Source organism: Rhamphochromis sp. 'chilingali' (genome assembly GCF_963969265.1).
Source record: "Rhamphochromis sp. 'chilingali' genome assembly, chromosome: 17".
NCBI lineage: Eukaryota > Metazoa > Chordata > Actinopteri > Cichliformes > Cichlidae > Rhamphochromis > Rhamphochromis sp. 'chilingali'.
In genome coordinates, this window is record NC_137944.1 from 8,723,083 (window position 1) to 8,739,584 (window position 16,502).

Sequence of the window (16,502 nt, forward strand, 5' to 3'; positions counted from 1 at the left end):
CATGCATATGAAATCAAGCACTTAGACATGCAGCCTGCTTCTACAAACATTTGTGAAAGAATGGGTCTGCATGGTACTGCCATAGGATGCCACCAGTGCAACAGGTGCAGTTGTGAAATTTCCTCACCACTAAATATCACACAGTGGTATTAGTGGTATTATAGCAAAGTGGAAGCGACTGGGTTTAAATGGCCATGCAGTTGTGTCCATGCATTGCATCACCAATCATAATGCAAAGCAATGCAGTTGTGTAAAGCATGCTGCCACTGGACTCTAGAGCAGTGGAGACATGTTCTCTGGACTGATGAATCAGGCCACTCTGTCAGGCAATCTGATGGATGAGTCTGGTTTTGCCAGGAGAATGTTATAAAGGTTAAAGTTTGGTGGAGGGGGGATTATGGCGTGGGGTTGTCTTTCTGGACTTGGCCCATTAGTTCCATTGAAGGGAACTGAGGGGCCAAGACAGTTTCATGCTCCACACTTTGTGGGAACATTTTGGGGATGGCCCCTTCCTGTTCAAATACACAAATGCACAAAACAAGGTCCATAAAGATATCGATAAGCAGGCTTGGTGTAGAAGAACTTGACAGGCCTGCACAGAGTCCTGGCCTCAACCCAGCACCTTTGGGATGAATTAGAGTGGAGACTACATGCCAAGACTTCTGGAATAATGATCACAAATTCCCCAAAAACACACTTCTAATCTTTGTGGTTTACAGCTTCAACTCTTCCCCAAAGAGTTGAAGCTGCTATAGCTGTAAAGGGTGGGCCGACATCATTTTAAACCTATTGATTAACAATAGGATGTCACTTACAGTGGAGCAAAAAAGTATTTAGTCAGCCACTGATTGTGCAAGTTCCCCCACCTAAAATGATGACAGAGGTCAGTAATTTGCACCAGAGGTACACTTCAACTGTGAGAGACAGAATGTGAAAAAAAAAAAAATCCATGAATTCACATGGTAGGATTTGTAAAGAATTTATTCGTAAATCAGGGTGGAAAATAAGTATTTGGTCAATAACAAAAATACAACTAAATACTTTGTAACATAACCTTTGTTGGCAATAACAGAGGTCAAACGTTTACTATAGGTCTTTACCAGGTTTGCACACACAGTAGCTGGTATTTTGGCCCATTCCTCCATGCAGATCTTCTCGAGAGCAGTGATGTTTTGGGGCTGTCGCCGAGCAACACGGACTTTCAACTCCCGCCACAGATTTTCTATGGGGTTGAGGTCTGGAGACTGGCTAGGCCACTCCAGGACTTTCAAATGCTTCTTACGGAGCCACTCCTTTGTTGCCCGGGCGGTGTGTTTTGGATCATTGTCATGTTGGAAGACCCAGCCTCGTTTCATCTTCAAAGTTCTCACTGATGGAAGGAGGTTCTGGCTCAAAATCTCACGATACATGGCCCCATTCATTCTGTCCTTAACACGGATCAGTCGTCCTGTCCCCTTGGCAGAAAAACAGCCCCATAGCATGATGTTTCCACCCCCATGCTTCACAGTAGGTATGGTGTTCTTGGGATGCAACTCAGTATTCTTCTTCCTCCAAACACGACGAGTTGAGTTTATACCAAAAAGTTCTACTTTGGTTTCATCTGACCACATGACATTCTCCCAATCCTCTGCTGTATCATCCATGTGCTCTCTGGCAAACGTCAGACGGGCCTGGACATGCACTGGCTTCAGCAGCAGAACACGTCTGGCACTGCGGGATGTGATTCCCTGCCGTTGTAGTGTGTTACTGATGGTGACCTTTGTTACTTTGGTCCCAGCTCTCTGCAGGTCATTCACCAGGTCCCCCGGTGTGGTTCTGGGATCTTTGCTCACCGTTCTCATGATCATTTTGACCCCACGGGATGAGATCTTGCGTGGAGCCCCAGATGGAGGGAGATTATCAGTGGTCTTGTATGTCTTCCATTTTCTGATGATTGCTCCCACAGTTGATTTTTTCACACCAAGCTGCTTGCCTATTGTAGATTCACTCTTCCCAGTCTGGTGCAGGTCTACAATACTTTTCCTGGTGTCCTTCGAAAGCTCTTTGGTCTTGGCCATGGCGGAGTTTGGAGTCTGACTGTTTGAGGCTGTGGACAGGTGTCTTTTATACAGATGATGAGTTCAAACAGGTGCCATTCATACAGGTAACGAGTGGGGGACAGAAAAGCTTCTTACAGGAGACGTTACAGGTCTGTGAGAGCCAGAGATTTTCCTTGTTTGAGGTGACCAAATACTAATATTTTCCACCCTAATTTATGAATAAATTCTTTACAAATCCTACCATGTGAATTCATGGATTTTTTTTTCACATTCTGTCTCTCACAGTTGAAGTGTACCTCTGGTGCAAATTACTGACCTCTGTCATCATTTTAAGTGGGGGAACTTGCACAATCAGTGGCTGACTAAATACTTTTTTGCCCCACTGTACGTTCAGATGTGTGTGAAGGCAGACGAGCGACTGATTTTGGCAATATAATATGTAGGTAGGGAGGTCTGACACAAATTTCATTTTGAATTCTGAACATACAGATGACAATCAGCATTTCATGTTCAGCGTGACGTGTATCCTGATGTAATTTTCCAACAGAGTCGGGGGCGGGGCTTAAGCTCGGACAGATCAAAGGCCTTTGCAACGTCACAACAAAGGTGCTTCGAAGGAGCCCCCAAATAGCATAAATAGAGCCTTGGCGACACTCTACACCAGTAAACTCCAAAGTCGGTCCGTCTAAAGTATCGCTGAGTCTAAAATACTGCTGAAAGTCAACCTTTATTAAATATGTCTCACGTTTATGCTAGAGCTAACGATCACGTTTCCCGTGCAAAGGTTCGCACAACTGAAGAGTTGCGGGCTGAAAAAGAAGCCACAAACCGCGAAACCGAGAAAAACCGCGGCAGGTTTGCAACGCTCCCGTCACTCCACGGGAGTGGCTGGGAGCACACAATCCGACCAAAGACGGAGAGAGTGCTGGAGGAACGAAGGGTAAGTCGGGAGTGGGGTGAGGCTGGCAGTACTGATCGGGTTGGTTTCTTCCGTTATCAGCAACGGAGCAGCTCAGAACAAACAGCACCTAAAACGGAATGCCTGTTTGTTAATAAATCAAATAGGGTTGTGTCTGTAGCTAAAGACTCGCCAGCTAAGAATTTACCTCCACCCCCCCCTCCTCTTCCTGTTAAACCACAGAAACCACAGCGTGCCCCCATTATTAAAAAGCAACACAAGGATGTTGCACCTTGGGCACCACGCTTATTAGAGACATGGAAATATTAACAGCAGTAAAATACAAATAACACCCCCCCCCCCCCCCCCCAAACCGGTAGCAGCAGATAGCCGCCCCTCCCTGAGCCTGGATCTGCTGGAGGTTTCTTCCTGTTCAAAGGGAGTTTTTCCTTCCCACTGTCGCCATGTGCTTGCTCATAGGGGATCATTTGATTGTTGGGGTTTTATTTTCACAACTGTTGTTGTGAAAATATTCACAACAACAGTTATATTGCAAAGTCTTCACCATCCATCAGCCGTTACAATACAAATAATAAAAATCTTGAAATACATAAAAATGTTGATGTTTGATTTTGTTTACTTTAGTTTTGTTTACTACTACGTGTCTGATAGTGATTGTCTGAGTAGATAAAACAGTGGTCCTGTACCACCAACATCATTATGGAGATGTGTGAGAATGACTGGGAGTCAGACTGGAGGACTACTGTGAAATCAGAAAAAGCAGAGTGGGGAGGTACTTCCTGTACATTGCTTCTCCAGCTGTGTAAATTACATTTTTCTCAGCAGCAACAGCTTTGGGGTTAGGAGAATACCAGGACCAGTCAGTGCACAATGACCAATTCATCAGCTGCATAACAGCAGCTGGAGCGCACTGTACTGAGTGAAACATTTTCACATTTCGGCGGCTCCGCTCTTTGTGTTTGTCTTTTTTGCACTAGATTCTGAAGCTGCAGGTTTGATCTATCTTCAAACAACATTGACTGAACCAGCAGCAAAAGAAGATCCAAACTAGCTTCATGTTTCACTTCACATAAACATTAAATAAACACCTTAAATTCCCTCTTACTTTTGCTGTTTGAACTCCACCACGATAAAAACTTTTTGATCAAAATAAAACACATTTATAATTAAAATGAACTTAACTGTCGGCATAAATAGTATTTATGTTGGTCAAATATGATATTTTGGTTACACAGGAGATTCTATAAGGCCATTTACCTGTTTCCCAGCAGGCTAATTCGCTCCAAAATACAACCTTGATCATTTGGCTGTGTCTTATAACCATGACTACCGCGTAGGCAGGCTCATGCATGGTGGTGCCTGCCCACAAAGAAGTCAAGGTTCTAAGACCTTAGAAACTTGTCGATCACTTTTTTTCCCAAACGAACGTCAGCCTTAACATGGGCTGTGTGTGCGCTTGTGTCATGACCTTCAGAAAAAAGAAATGGATGTTGTGTGTATTTGTTTGAATGCGGCAGATGTGATGCCAAATACCTGGACATCAGCTAAGGGACTCGTACCTGGTGCTCAGAAAGAATAGAAATTCAGACAGATGTATTCAAATGAGTTAGACCCATTTAATTACAATAACAAACATCACAATTCTTTAACGTGCGTGCGAAGTGCAAGATTTGTGGGCTTCAGTTTCCTAGAACACAAATTGCCCGCTGAAACTTAAGGAACTGTGTATTAAAATTGTAATAAAACCTACTACTTGAATCCTCTTTTTTTTACTTTAACATGTGACAGTGAATCAAAACAAAAGATGACAGGCTGCTATACATTAAATGCATTAATTTAAACATAAAATGAGCAAAGCTTCTTTCATTCAACTTTGTCAGCACTCTTACAAAGTATTCTTGATTCTCTTCCATATTTGACTTTTCACCCTCAAGATTAAGGCCAGCTAAAGAGGGCATTACACAAACTTTAAAACACACCAATACCCTCAGAACACAGGTCATGGGAGAAATTAAACGCATTCCTTAAAAATGTGCAAATAACAGCATTTAAGACACGGCAAAACATTAACTCAGAAGACTTAAGAACAGCGCTTTAAAATTTAGTAAAACACAATGAAGTAGTGCCAGAAATGCAGGAATAAGGTTTTTGTGAAACTCACTCACGAATGGTCTATCAAGTCTGCTCTAGAAAATACCAAACTTAAGATTCATTACTTTAGAGCTGGCTTTTTGTCCATCAAGCTCAAGGTATAGCTTTTGAAATACCTCAAAGGTAAATTTCAGCTGCTTGGGATAGGTAAGGTTCAGAGCGTAGATTACTCCCATCATCAAAGCACAGGATCTGGCAACATCAATCCTCTCCAGGATCTTGGATCCCTCAACGATGATGGTTGGAGGCCCATCACCAATGATAGCAATCTTCATGATTTGCATTGCAAGGTCTGCGTTGAGCTCCTCCTCATCCTTGTAGGAGAAATTAAATGTTAGGATGTATAAAATACATAGCTCAAGCACTTCAGGATGACGTGCATAAGGGAATGAACTACTACAGGTAGGAAAATAAGCCAAAACAGGTTGTCTTTTGTGTTTTTCAGTGATTTTACTTTGTCATTCTGTAATTTTTAAAAGCTAAATTAAACCATAATCCAACGTTTAAAATAAAAAATGTCTTGTTTTTCACAGTTTTGTTTTTCCACTTTGAAAAGAAAATCTAATAAATCATTTTTAAGGGTTATTCCACTTCTAAGTGAAATTTTATCTATTGCCATATTGCCACAGTTAGAAAGTGAGAAACAAGCCTTTTGTAAACAGCACACTAATTCTCCTGATCCGGAAGCAATCCATTTGCTTTAGCAGAGCACAAACAATGTGTTACGTTTCGGTGTTGTCGGTGTGTTGTTTTTGGCGTGACTGTTATGTGTTTCCTGTTTACTTTGAAAGTCTGTGTTATCTTAGTGTTTTCAGTTTACGTTTCCCTGTCTCGTCAGTTCTAATTTGCCCCAGCTGTGTTTCCCTCCTGTTGTCCATTATCCTGATTGCGCCCTCTATGTATTTAAACCCTGTGTTTCAGTGCGTCATGGTCGCGATCTCCCCCGTGTTGTAAATAGTTTGGTGTTTTGTTGTAAATAAATAGTTTGTTGTAAATAGCTGTAAATAGATTTGTCGATACTTTCGTTTTGGGATTTTGGTGGTGAGCTTTAGTGGGGTTTTTTTGTGTGTTTTTTTTTTTCTTTATTTTTACTTTTTTTCGTGTTGCACTCCGGTTGCCTAGGCCGGGGTGTAACAAATGGAAGTGAATAGCAGGTGCTAGCATGTTGTGTGCAAAAGTGAAAAAATAAATAAAAAAATGACTAACAAAAATGAAAACAGTAATGAAAACAAATATTTCTTGGGAGCTCAGTAATCATGTTCACGGCAAATGAAAAGTGCAAAAGTAACACGGAAGATTTGCAGAAGCTGATTTAGACTTGAGACTACATTGCAGTTACGACAAACACCGCTGTAAACATCCACTGCATGGTGCATGGATATAACGCAACAGTTGGAAAAGCCTCCAGCTTCCATAAACAAACACACACAGCCACTACTATACAAGCATGGTAAGCTGCAGTAACAATGGATGGGTCTTTGATTTGTTGAAGAAATATTGCACAAATAGCATGTTGGTTTATAGACACTGGTCGGCAGTGGCTTCAACTGCTGTGTTATAACCATGTGGAGGCTTACAGCAGTGCTTTGTCCTAATGTAGTCCAAAGTCTAAATCGGCTCCTGAAAATCCTTCATGTCAATTCATACTTTTCATTTGCAGTCAGCATGATTGTTGAGCTCCCCAGGAATACTTGGTATCATTATTGAGTGATTTTAATCACTTTTGCACACAAAATGCTAGTACCTGCCATTCACATCCATTGTTTATGCTCTGCTAAAGCTGCTGCCAGATCAGGAAAATGACTGCGCTGGCTACAAAATTTTTTATCCTGTGTGTTTATGTTGCACCTTATCACGGAAACAGGTTTCTATTCAGCAAATTATGTTCAATGACAATGGCAATAAACATCTTCGGATTGTAATTCTGAAATGCTTTTTTCTCACTTATACATGGCAATAGACATATCTTCACTTAGGGTTGGAATGTCCCTTAACTCATTCAGTGCCAGCCACTCTCAGATTTCATACCCCCCTCAGTTCCAGAGATATTTAGCTTTTTCACTGATTTTGAAAGCTCACAGAATATTTTGTTCTATGACTATGTGAATTCTGAAACCACCATGACAAAAATGAGTCTCTCTTCTTTCAGCAGCAAAAAAAAATGTTTCTACCTCTGTTATTTAGAAATCTGCAGTAGAAAAGAGAAACTTTCATGACAAAACACCTGTTTCTGGATCAAAAGCGCTTTGTGTAAATAGGTTTTTCTAGCAGATCAGTGACTTTGATGTAAATATTTCGTGTTTCAATGATTCATGCAACATCTCAACTAAGTTTTACTACTATGAAGTAAAAAAAATCACCTGTAAAAATGTACTTTTGGCAGATTATTTTTTGTATAAAAATAGTTGTTTATAGACAATTTCAACATTTGAAAAATATATAAGAAAAAAGCGACTGATTTATGATTCAGAGAGTCTGTGTGTGTGTGTTACTCCCGCATGTGCACAAGTGAGTGCGCGACTTAGTCTGTTCACCCCCCACCCGGCCATCGGTTCGTCTATCAACAATTTCTGTGCGTTTTATGCAGCAAATCGTTCATTATTCTGGTCCCTGCTGCCTTCAGAAGTTTCTAACAGGAGATACTGGTCAGATAAATCCGGTTCATGTTCACTGGAATCGCTAGAAAAACCATGACGTCAGGCTGCAGACACCTCAAGCTCGAAATGACGAGCTGGATCAAAAATCGCGCCACAATACTCGTTCTCAGTAGAGCCGACTGTCACGCTGGTGGGATTTTATCCATGTAATCAACTCCACCACCTTCTCAATTCAATAAAAAGCTCAAGAGGCGTCTATGGCACTGAGCGTTCGGATTCATTTTGACGTCTAAAGACGTCTATGGCACTGAATGACTTAAATACTCAACCCTGAACAGAAAATCCAATGAACAAAACACAAAGACCCAACAGGGACATGCATTCAAAACTAAACAAAAAAATTAAAAACCAACTCAAGTACTTACGCTGTATTGTTTGAAAAGATCCTCCTCCTTCTCTCCAAGATAGACTATGAGGCAGCGAACAGCAATTTCTCTGCGCTTTTCAACTGTGTTGTCCTGAATGATAGAAAAAAATAGAAGGTGTTCAAAATACTCTTTTTCAGTGAAAAATGTGCCCACATTACAGAACTGGCAACAGAAACTGAGTATTTCAGAGGTTCTCATTGTTGAGTGAGTTGAGTGTTTCCTTGATATGTGTGATTTTAGGCTACCCCATGACTTAAATGAACAAAAACAATCTAGGTAAGGACATGGCAGAGGCTGTACACTGGGGATATGGCGTAACCTATAATGTTTCATCAGCTCTTCCTTAGTGGAGGTTGCAAATTTACAGATTTTGCAAGGCCAATCCATACTTCATGATTCTGAATTACTCAATTCAAGCTTACTTGTTAAAGCTTACTTCAGAAGGTCCCTTGGTATTCGATACCAGGAGAAGATGATGGTTTGAGCCTTTGTCCTGGCAAGAAACACAGCAAAGTAACTGAATATTTCGGTGAGATTCCCACTTTCTTTAGAAGGCTGACCACGTCTTAACTGGAACCCCTAGATCTGCAACGCCAGGACAGTGTATAACACCAGAAAGTTGTGCCTGCACAAAAATACAAAAGATGGTATTTTCAACTTCACCTGTGAGTCTTCAATACAGTGAATAAGTTTCACCTGTCAAAGCTGTGTGAGCTAGAACCAAACATTCAAAACTACATAGACCTGAATACACTGGGTGCTGGAAAGCCTAACGTGGCTTTCCATAGATCAAATATACATAGAGGTGACATGGACTGGGCCAGTCTGTTGGAGCATGTATCCCCACCGACCGCGATCTTGGAGGGGTCTCCACTCGCCCCCAGTGCATGTATTTCTACTGAGGAATGTGTTAACTCAAAAAAATAAATAAATATATATATATATATATATATATATATATATATATATATATATATAGAGTGTAAAAGCGAAGCTCTCAATTTACCGGTCGATCTACGTCCCTACCCTCACCTATGGCCACGAGCTGTGGGTAGTGACCGAAAGAATGAGATCGCGGATACAAGCGGCAGAAATGAGCTTCCTCCGAAGGGTGGCTGGCCTCTCCCTTAGAGATAGGGTGAGAAGTTCGGCCATCCGGGAGGGGCTCAGAGTAGAGCAGCTGCTGCTCCACATCGAAGGGAGCCAGCTGAGGTGGTTCGGGCATCTGACAAGGATGCCCCCTGGGCGCCTCCTGGGTGAGGTGTTCCAGGCATGTCCCACCGGGAGGAGGCCCCGGGGCAGACCCAGGACACGCTGGAGAGATTATATCTCTCGGCTGGCCTGGGAACGCCTTGGTATCCCCCCGGATAAGCTGGAGGAGGTGGCCGGGGAGAGAGAGGTCTGGGCCTCTTTGCTTAGGCTGCTGCCCCCGCGACCCGGCCCCGGATAAAGCGGATGAAGATGGATATATATATATATAGTTTTTTTTTATCAACAAAAGCAAACATAAGGTGTGGCATGACAGGACAGAATCATTTCTGACAGTAAATACGAAAAAAAAACCAAACTTTTTTATACACAAGCTACAATGTCAATAATCCCACTTGATCTGTTTTCATTTCATTCTCCAAAACCAAATTGGAATCAATGCTGAGTCAGCAGCTATGGTCATTTTTGTGCACTCTAGTGTTGCAAAAACTGGCATACTACTGAAACCATATGTGGGATTATTGACCTTTCTTGCCTTATCTGTTTGGAAAAATATTTAAACATTTTCCTTATTTACCATGGGTGAATACATTCCTCAGTAGAAAAAATGCACTGGTGGCGAATGGGGACCCAACCAAGATGGCGGCCCGCTATTGATTTTTTTCTTTACTTTCAACCTTTATTGAGGCATATCAATGTTACAGCCAGTGCCAATGCACGTCGCCTCTACGTCTCTACAAAACACGGAAAGTACCCAAAAATTAGGGACAGCTAACTAGCCTACCATATGCGGCACAGTGCACTTAAGTCTGGTCTTTTACCTGTGAAAATAGGCCGAGCAGCCGGTGAAGAACCGCTCTTAGCGGTCAACAGACACACCGGACTAATGGCGACCACACTTCCTGCGCAGAAGCCAATGGGGTTGAACTTCACTCCGTAACGTTACGAAAATTTAGAAGCGTTTCTTAACAATTACTAACATAAAATGCTTCCCTTCAAAAATAAATTTCACATTTCAAAAATAAAATCACAGTGAACACAACTTAGCTTGGCTAGCTACGTTAGCATAGTAGTTTGCGCCGGGGCTAACAACGTCCGCTATCTTTTAAAAATTATAAGACAATTACAGTGGTCTGCATTAGAGTAACGTCAGTGTTAAATTTTCCAAAAAGAGTCCAACAATTTATGCTATCGCGGAATTAGCTGCTGTGTGTATATTAAAACACACAAATGCGGGGGCAAGCTAAGATGTATGTTATGTATGTTACGTCGTTGTTTTAAAGTAAACTAACAAAATCCAGAGCGACTGCAGATATGTGTAATTTCGCATAAAATTACTCACCGTTCGCGACCAACACAGCTCTTGATAAACCTTGAACACGTGCTGTTGAATATGTCCGCTTGTGTAGAAGAAGGGAACTGTGAGCTGTTTACGCGTCATCAAGTTGTATTTTACATCGACAGAACTTAAAATTATATTGTTTTTTGATTAAAAGAAGATTTTAAATTCAGACAAATCACGATTATATATTGAGTAAAGAGGCATAATTTATGTGTCACCCGAACTCAATAAAATAAAAATTTTAATTAGGAAGTCTAACAGTATTTATGAACTTGATTTTTCATTTCACAACAACATATATATGTAAGTAATGACTAAAGATCCCATTAATTACTTTTTAGAGTGTAGTACTAACTGGGTTTTAAAACCTTTACTTTAAAATATACGCCGCTATATATATACCTGACATTAATCTTACAGAAAATGTGATACTTTTATGGATGATTAAAGTCAGTCATATATCCACAAACACACCAAGCTGAAAGTCAGTGAATGCTGCCAAATATCACGGCACAAGCAGGATCCACTGCACTGTTAATGTTAGCTATGTTATATTGCTGCCTCTGTTCGGTGGTGTCGAGCCAAACGGGCTTTAATATGTGTTTGAACGAGCTGACGGTTCACTCGTTAAGCTGAAAGAAAGATGCTTTAATCACAGGAGTCACACATGTGTCCACTGGGAACTCTCCTTGTTGAGCACTCGTAATAACACAAACACTAAATCTTCTTTCTCTTGTGCTGTTGTGTAGCAGTGTCTACACCTGAGACTGTCACCTGTCTGTCTGTCCTGCACTCTCTCTCTGATTGTGTAATAAAAGTATAACATGTATTTATAAGTTACACTTGTGTTTGAATCCTGCAGCTTATCACACATTTGATTTCCATGTGTGACAACTGCAAGTGTCCAGAGTGAGGACAGACTGAGGGACCCACTGCTGCACATCACCTGTGAGGCTTTGCACCCCTGATGATCCACCAGGAAAAACTCAGCAGTGTGTGAGGAAGAGGAGGAGGAAGAGCCAGCAGCAGCTGACAGATGGAGAGGATAGACAGACTGTTCCCTGTTTGTGAAGGACTGCTAGGAAAGTTTAAAATAACTAATTGCCTGTCCTGACTCAGTCTCATTAGGTAATGTTCAAAATATTTTATCATTCCAGTGTTTTCAGTGTGGGAGAAAGTACTCAGGGCCTTCAAGTTACACACTATGAAAGGCAGAAACAAGTTTAATATTCAGAAACCTAAAGTATAAACTGGATTGCAACAAAGTTGGGACACTAAACAAATTGTGAATAAAGACTGAATGCAACGACGTGGAGATGGCAAATGTCAATATTTTATTCAGAATAGAACGTAAATCACAGAACAAAAGTTGAAACTGAGAAAATTTATCATTTTAAGGGGAAAATATGTTGATACAAAATGTCATGGTATCAACAAATCCCCAAAAAGTTGGGACAAGGCCATTTTCACCACTGTGTGGCATCTCCTTCTTCTTACAACACTCAACAGATGTCTGGGGACCGAGGAGACCAGTTTCTCAAGTTTAGAAATAGGAATGCTCTCCCATTCTTGTCCAATACAGGCCTCTAACTGTTCAATCATCTTGGGCCTTCTTTGTCGCACCTTCCTCTTTATGATGCGCCAAATGTTCTCTATAGGTGAAAGATCTGGACTGCAGACTGGCCATTTCAGTACCTGGATCCTTCTCCTACGCAGCCATGATGTTGTGATTGATGCAGAATGTGGTCTGGCATTATCTTGTTGAAAAATGCAGGGTCTTCCCTGAAAGAGATGACGTCTGGATGGGAGCATATGTTGTTCTAGAACCTGAATATATTTTCCTGCATTGATGGTGCCTTTCCAGACATGCAAGCTTCCCATGCCACACGCACTCATGCAACCCCATACCATCAGAGATGCAGGCTTCTGAACTGAGCGTTGATAACAACTTGGGTTGTCCTTGTCCTCTTTGGTCTGGATGACATGGCGTCCCACATTTCCAAAAAGAACTTTGAATCGTGACTCGTCTGACCGCAGAACAGTCTTCCATTTTGCCACACTCCATTTGAAATGATCCCTGGCCCAGTGAAAACGCCTGAGCTTGTGGATCTTGCTTAGAAATGGCTTCTTCTTTGCACTGTAGAGTTTCAGCTGGCAACGGCAGATGGCACGGTGGATTGTGTTCACTGACAATTGTTTCTGGAAGTATTCCTGAGCCCATTCTGTGATTTCCTTTACAGTAGCATTCCTGTTTGTGGTGCAGTGTCGTTTAAGGGCCCGGAGATCACGGTCATCCAGTATGGGTTTACGCCCTTGACCCTTACGCACAGAGATTGTTCCAGATTCTCTGAATCTTCGGATGACGTTATGCACAGTTGATGATGATAACTGCAAAGTCTTTGCAATTTTTCGCCGGGTAACGCCTTTCTGATATTGCTCCACTATCTTTCTGCGCAACATTGTGGGAATTGGTGATCCTCTACCCATCTTGGCTTCTGAGAGACACTGCCACTCTGAGAAGCTCTTTTTATACCCAATCATGTTCCCAATTAACCTAATCAGTGTTAATTGGTCTTCCAGCTCTTCGTTATGCTCAAATTTACTTTTTCCAGCCTCTTATTGCTACTTGTCCCAACTTTTTTGGGATTTGTTGACACCGTGTAATTTTGAATCAACATATTTTTCCTTTGAAATGATACATTTTCTCGGATTAAACTTTTGATCTGTCATCTACGTTCTATTCTGAATAAAATATTGACATTTGCCGTCTCCACACCATTGCATTCAGTTTTTATTCACAATTTGTTTAGTGTCCCAACTTTGTTGCAATCTGGTTTGTATGTATCAGCAGCAGAATGGACCTAAAAATAAATGTACTTCTGCCCAGTTTGACCCATTTAGCAGAAGCCAGCCTGTTTAAGGCTCTGATATCTATTCTGTATGACTTAAAGCAGTTATGACAATAAAGGAATATTTAATATATCAGTCTACTCTTCATTTTATCAGAAACAGTTATCACAGCTTGTACATTTTCTTTTTATAAATGTATGTAAGCAATGAGCCAAATTTAGTAATGCCAACATACTGAAGGAACAGCATTTGTCTCCTATATATGATACACCTATAGATGCACTGTCAAAGACACTTGTCTTTGAGTGAAGATTTAAGGTGATAAGACATATAAATAACTGCAACTTGAATCTGTACTGAGGCTCAGTATTTGACACAGAGTTCATGTTCATTGCTGTAATAGCTAATAATGATTAATATAATAACTATAATGTTGGCCATATTATATTTACATTACCAAAGTGATATGACTTTTGTCTCATGAAAAACATTAGCTAATTGTTATTTACTAACTAATCTTAAATGACTGTTCAGTACAGAAATGAAGCCCAAAAATCATGTTTTACTGTCCTGTGGTCTCAGCCTCAGATACTTATCAAATCACACAAAGCTCTTGTAGAAACAAATGAACAAAATATGTTCTCCTTCATTTCTGTCAAACAAAATTGTATGACACGTTTCCAGCGGTTAGTATCATGGTTAGGGTTGCCAACTCCCTGAAAAATAAATAAGGGACACCTCGTGGCCAGGACCGGGCGACCCAGTTGTCTTCACCCTTCCCAGTGTGGTGAATTTTCTAGCTCTTTTTTTGTGTGTGAAATTATTTTTTTAACCATTTGACTTGAAGTTGATTTAAGTAGATGCATATTCTATTCTTTGTGATATCAACACATGTGAAACAAATGATCATTTAGCTATTTATTTTTAGCTCAAAATGACAACATTAACACAATAAAACAGGTCTCTTTCTTAAACAGAAGCCTGTCATGCTTAACTTTTGAGAATATAAGTAAATCTTTCTTTAAAAGAACTCTGTCCTGCTTAACTTAAAATAATAGAAAACAATAGAAAGAAAAATATTCTTGTAACAGTGCCAAGCTGGTCAAGAAGGCTCACCAGCGCCTCTTCTTCTTGAGGACTCTGAGGAAGAACCACCTGTCCTCAGACATCCTGGTGAACTTCTATCGCTGCACCATCGAGAGCATCCTGACCAACTGTATAACAGTCTGGTACGGGAACTGCTCTGCCTCGGACCGGAAGGCGTTGCAGAGGGTCGTGAAAACTGCCCAGCGCATCGCCGGAGCACCACTTCCTGCCATAAAAGACATCTACAGGAAGCGGTGTCTGAAAAGGGCTGGGAAAATCATCAAAGACCCCAGTCACCCATCACATGGACTCTTCACCCTCCTGCCCTCTGGGAGGCGCCACAGGAGCCTCCGGACTAAGACCACCAGGTACCGGAACAGCTTCTTCCCCACAGCTGTCAGACTCCTGAACTCTGCCTCCTGACATCTGACCCACGTTAAACTCATGGACTGAACATACACACACCCACAATGGACAACTGTACCCTCAAACACACAATAATAACATGGAGTGAACCACCACTCACAACCACTAGCACTTTATATAGCCTCTGTAGAAACTATCTACACCCTCACTTATCTTAACTGCACTACTGTATAGCTCTGTGTAAATAATCATTCTGTACATTCGATAATCTTTAATCCTACAACTGTTTACAACTTGCATAGTTCCCATTTCTGTATAGCTGTATATCTCGGATTCTGTAAAGTTATTTATTTCATATTCTGTATAGTTTTTCATATTTATATCCTGTTCATAGCCTGTACATACTTATAGTTATAGAATATTCACAACATACTTCATACCGTGTACATTATAACATACCATAATAGACCCATTTCTGTAATATACACACATATCTATATTATTGCTAATATATATTGTAATATATCTATATCACTAAAGCACTTCTGGATGGATGCAAACTGCATTTCGTTGCCCTGTACCTGTGCATGTGCAATGACAAAGTTGAATTCTATTCTATTCTATTTAGTGCATTTAGTACAATTGGCTTCAGTTGAGGTATTATTTCAGCTTTTCTAATGCTAATCAGCTGCTCCTGTTTGTAAACCCACTTGTTCCCATGATTACGCATCATAACTCATCATCATTATTCACCTATGTATTACTTTTATGTATTAGTCATCTATTTGTTGTAATCATCTATCCTTGCAGTTGTTTATTACACAAAATAAATTATATTATCACACTTCTGGCCACATAGCGCTGATATTCACTGCACATGCCCATATTAACTTTTTCCAGCCAGGTGTTTTCCTTTTCCCATTCTTCCCTTTCTCTGAGGGAAACAAACATTGCTGCTCTAATGCTGGGCTTACACTGTGCGGTTTTAGGCCCATTTTGAGCCGATTTTTGAGTGATCGGACCGATTTTGGCCTTCATCGTGCGTCATGTAGTATACGTTGGGTAACGAGAAGTGATTAACACCTCACGACCAGTTCCCGATCATCAATCGCTCGTGAGGGTGTCACCGCAGCTGCTCGCGCGCAAACACGTAAACGTCGGTGAAAAAGACGGAGCAGCACGGCAGTGCAGCGTGTGATCTGGACACAAGCGATGGAGGCACAACTTGTAGAACTTTGGAAAGCTCATCCGAGCCTTTTCGATGTGGCCTCACAAAATTATCACGACCACAACAACCGTGAAAATAGTTGGATTTACACTGCTGCTTAATCACAGCTGCCTGATCAATGTTTTTCATTAGCAATTTAGCAAAGTTGATGGTGGTGGTGTGTCTGTGTGAGTGAAAGACAGAGAGCGACAGATTTTCTGTTATAACCTTCATTTTATGGCGGGGGTAACTACTTTGGCACAACAGCGGCACAGTGTGAGCACTCAGGTCGCATCAGAGCATCGGGC

At 41.1% G+C, this 16,502-nt stretch overlaps 1 long non-coding RNA gene across 3 annotated transcripts; it reads right to left on the bottom strand.

Annotated features, from left to right (window-relative positions):
- Positions 1 to 4,381: 4,381 nt before the first annotated feature.
- On the bottom strand, positions 4,382 to 10,216 carry LOC308384518. Of its 3 annotated transcripts, XR_013969327.1 has the most exons (4): positions 10,165 to 10,216; positions 8,557 to 8,759; positions 8,132 to 8,224; positions 4,382 to 5,423 (listed from the first exon to the last, which is right to left on the bottom strand). It is a non-coding gene; the product is annotated as an uncharacterized lncRNA (long non-coding RNA). The 3 variants fall into 3 exon arrangements; XR_013969328.1 differs by lacking the exon at positions 10,165 to 10,216 and having other exon boundaries at positions 8,571 to 9,015; XR_013969329.1 differs by lacking the exon at positions 10,165 to 10,216 and having other exon boundaries at positions 8,557 to 9,015.
- Positions 10,217 to 16,502: the final 6,286 nt, after the last annotated feature.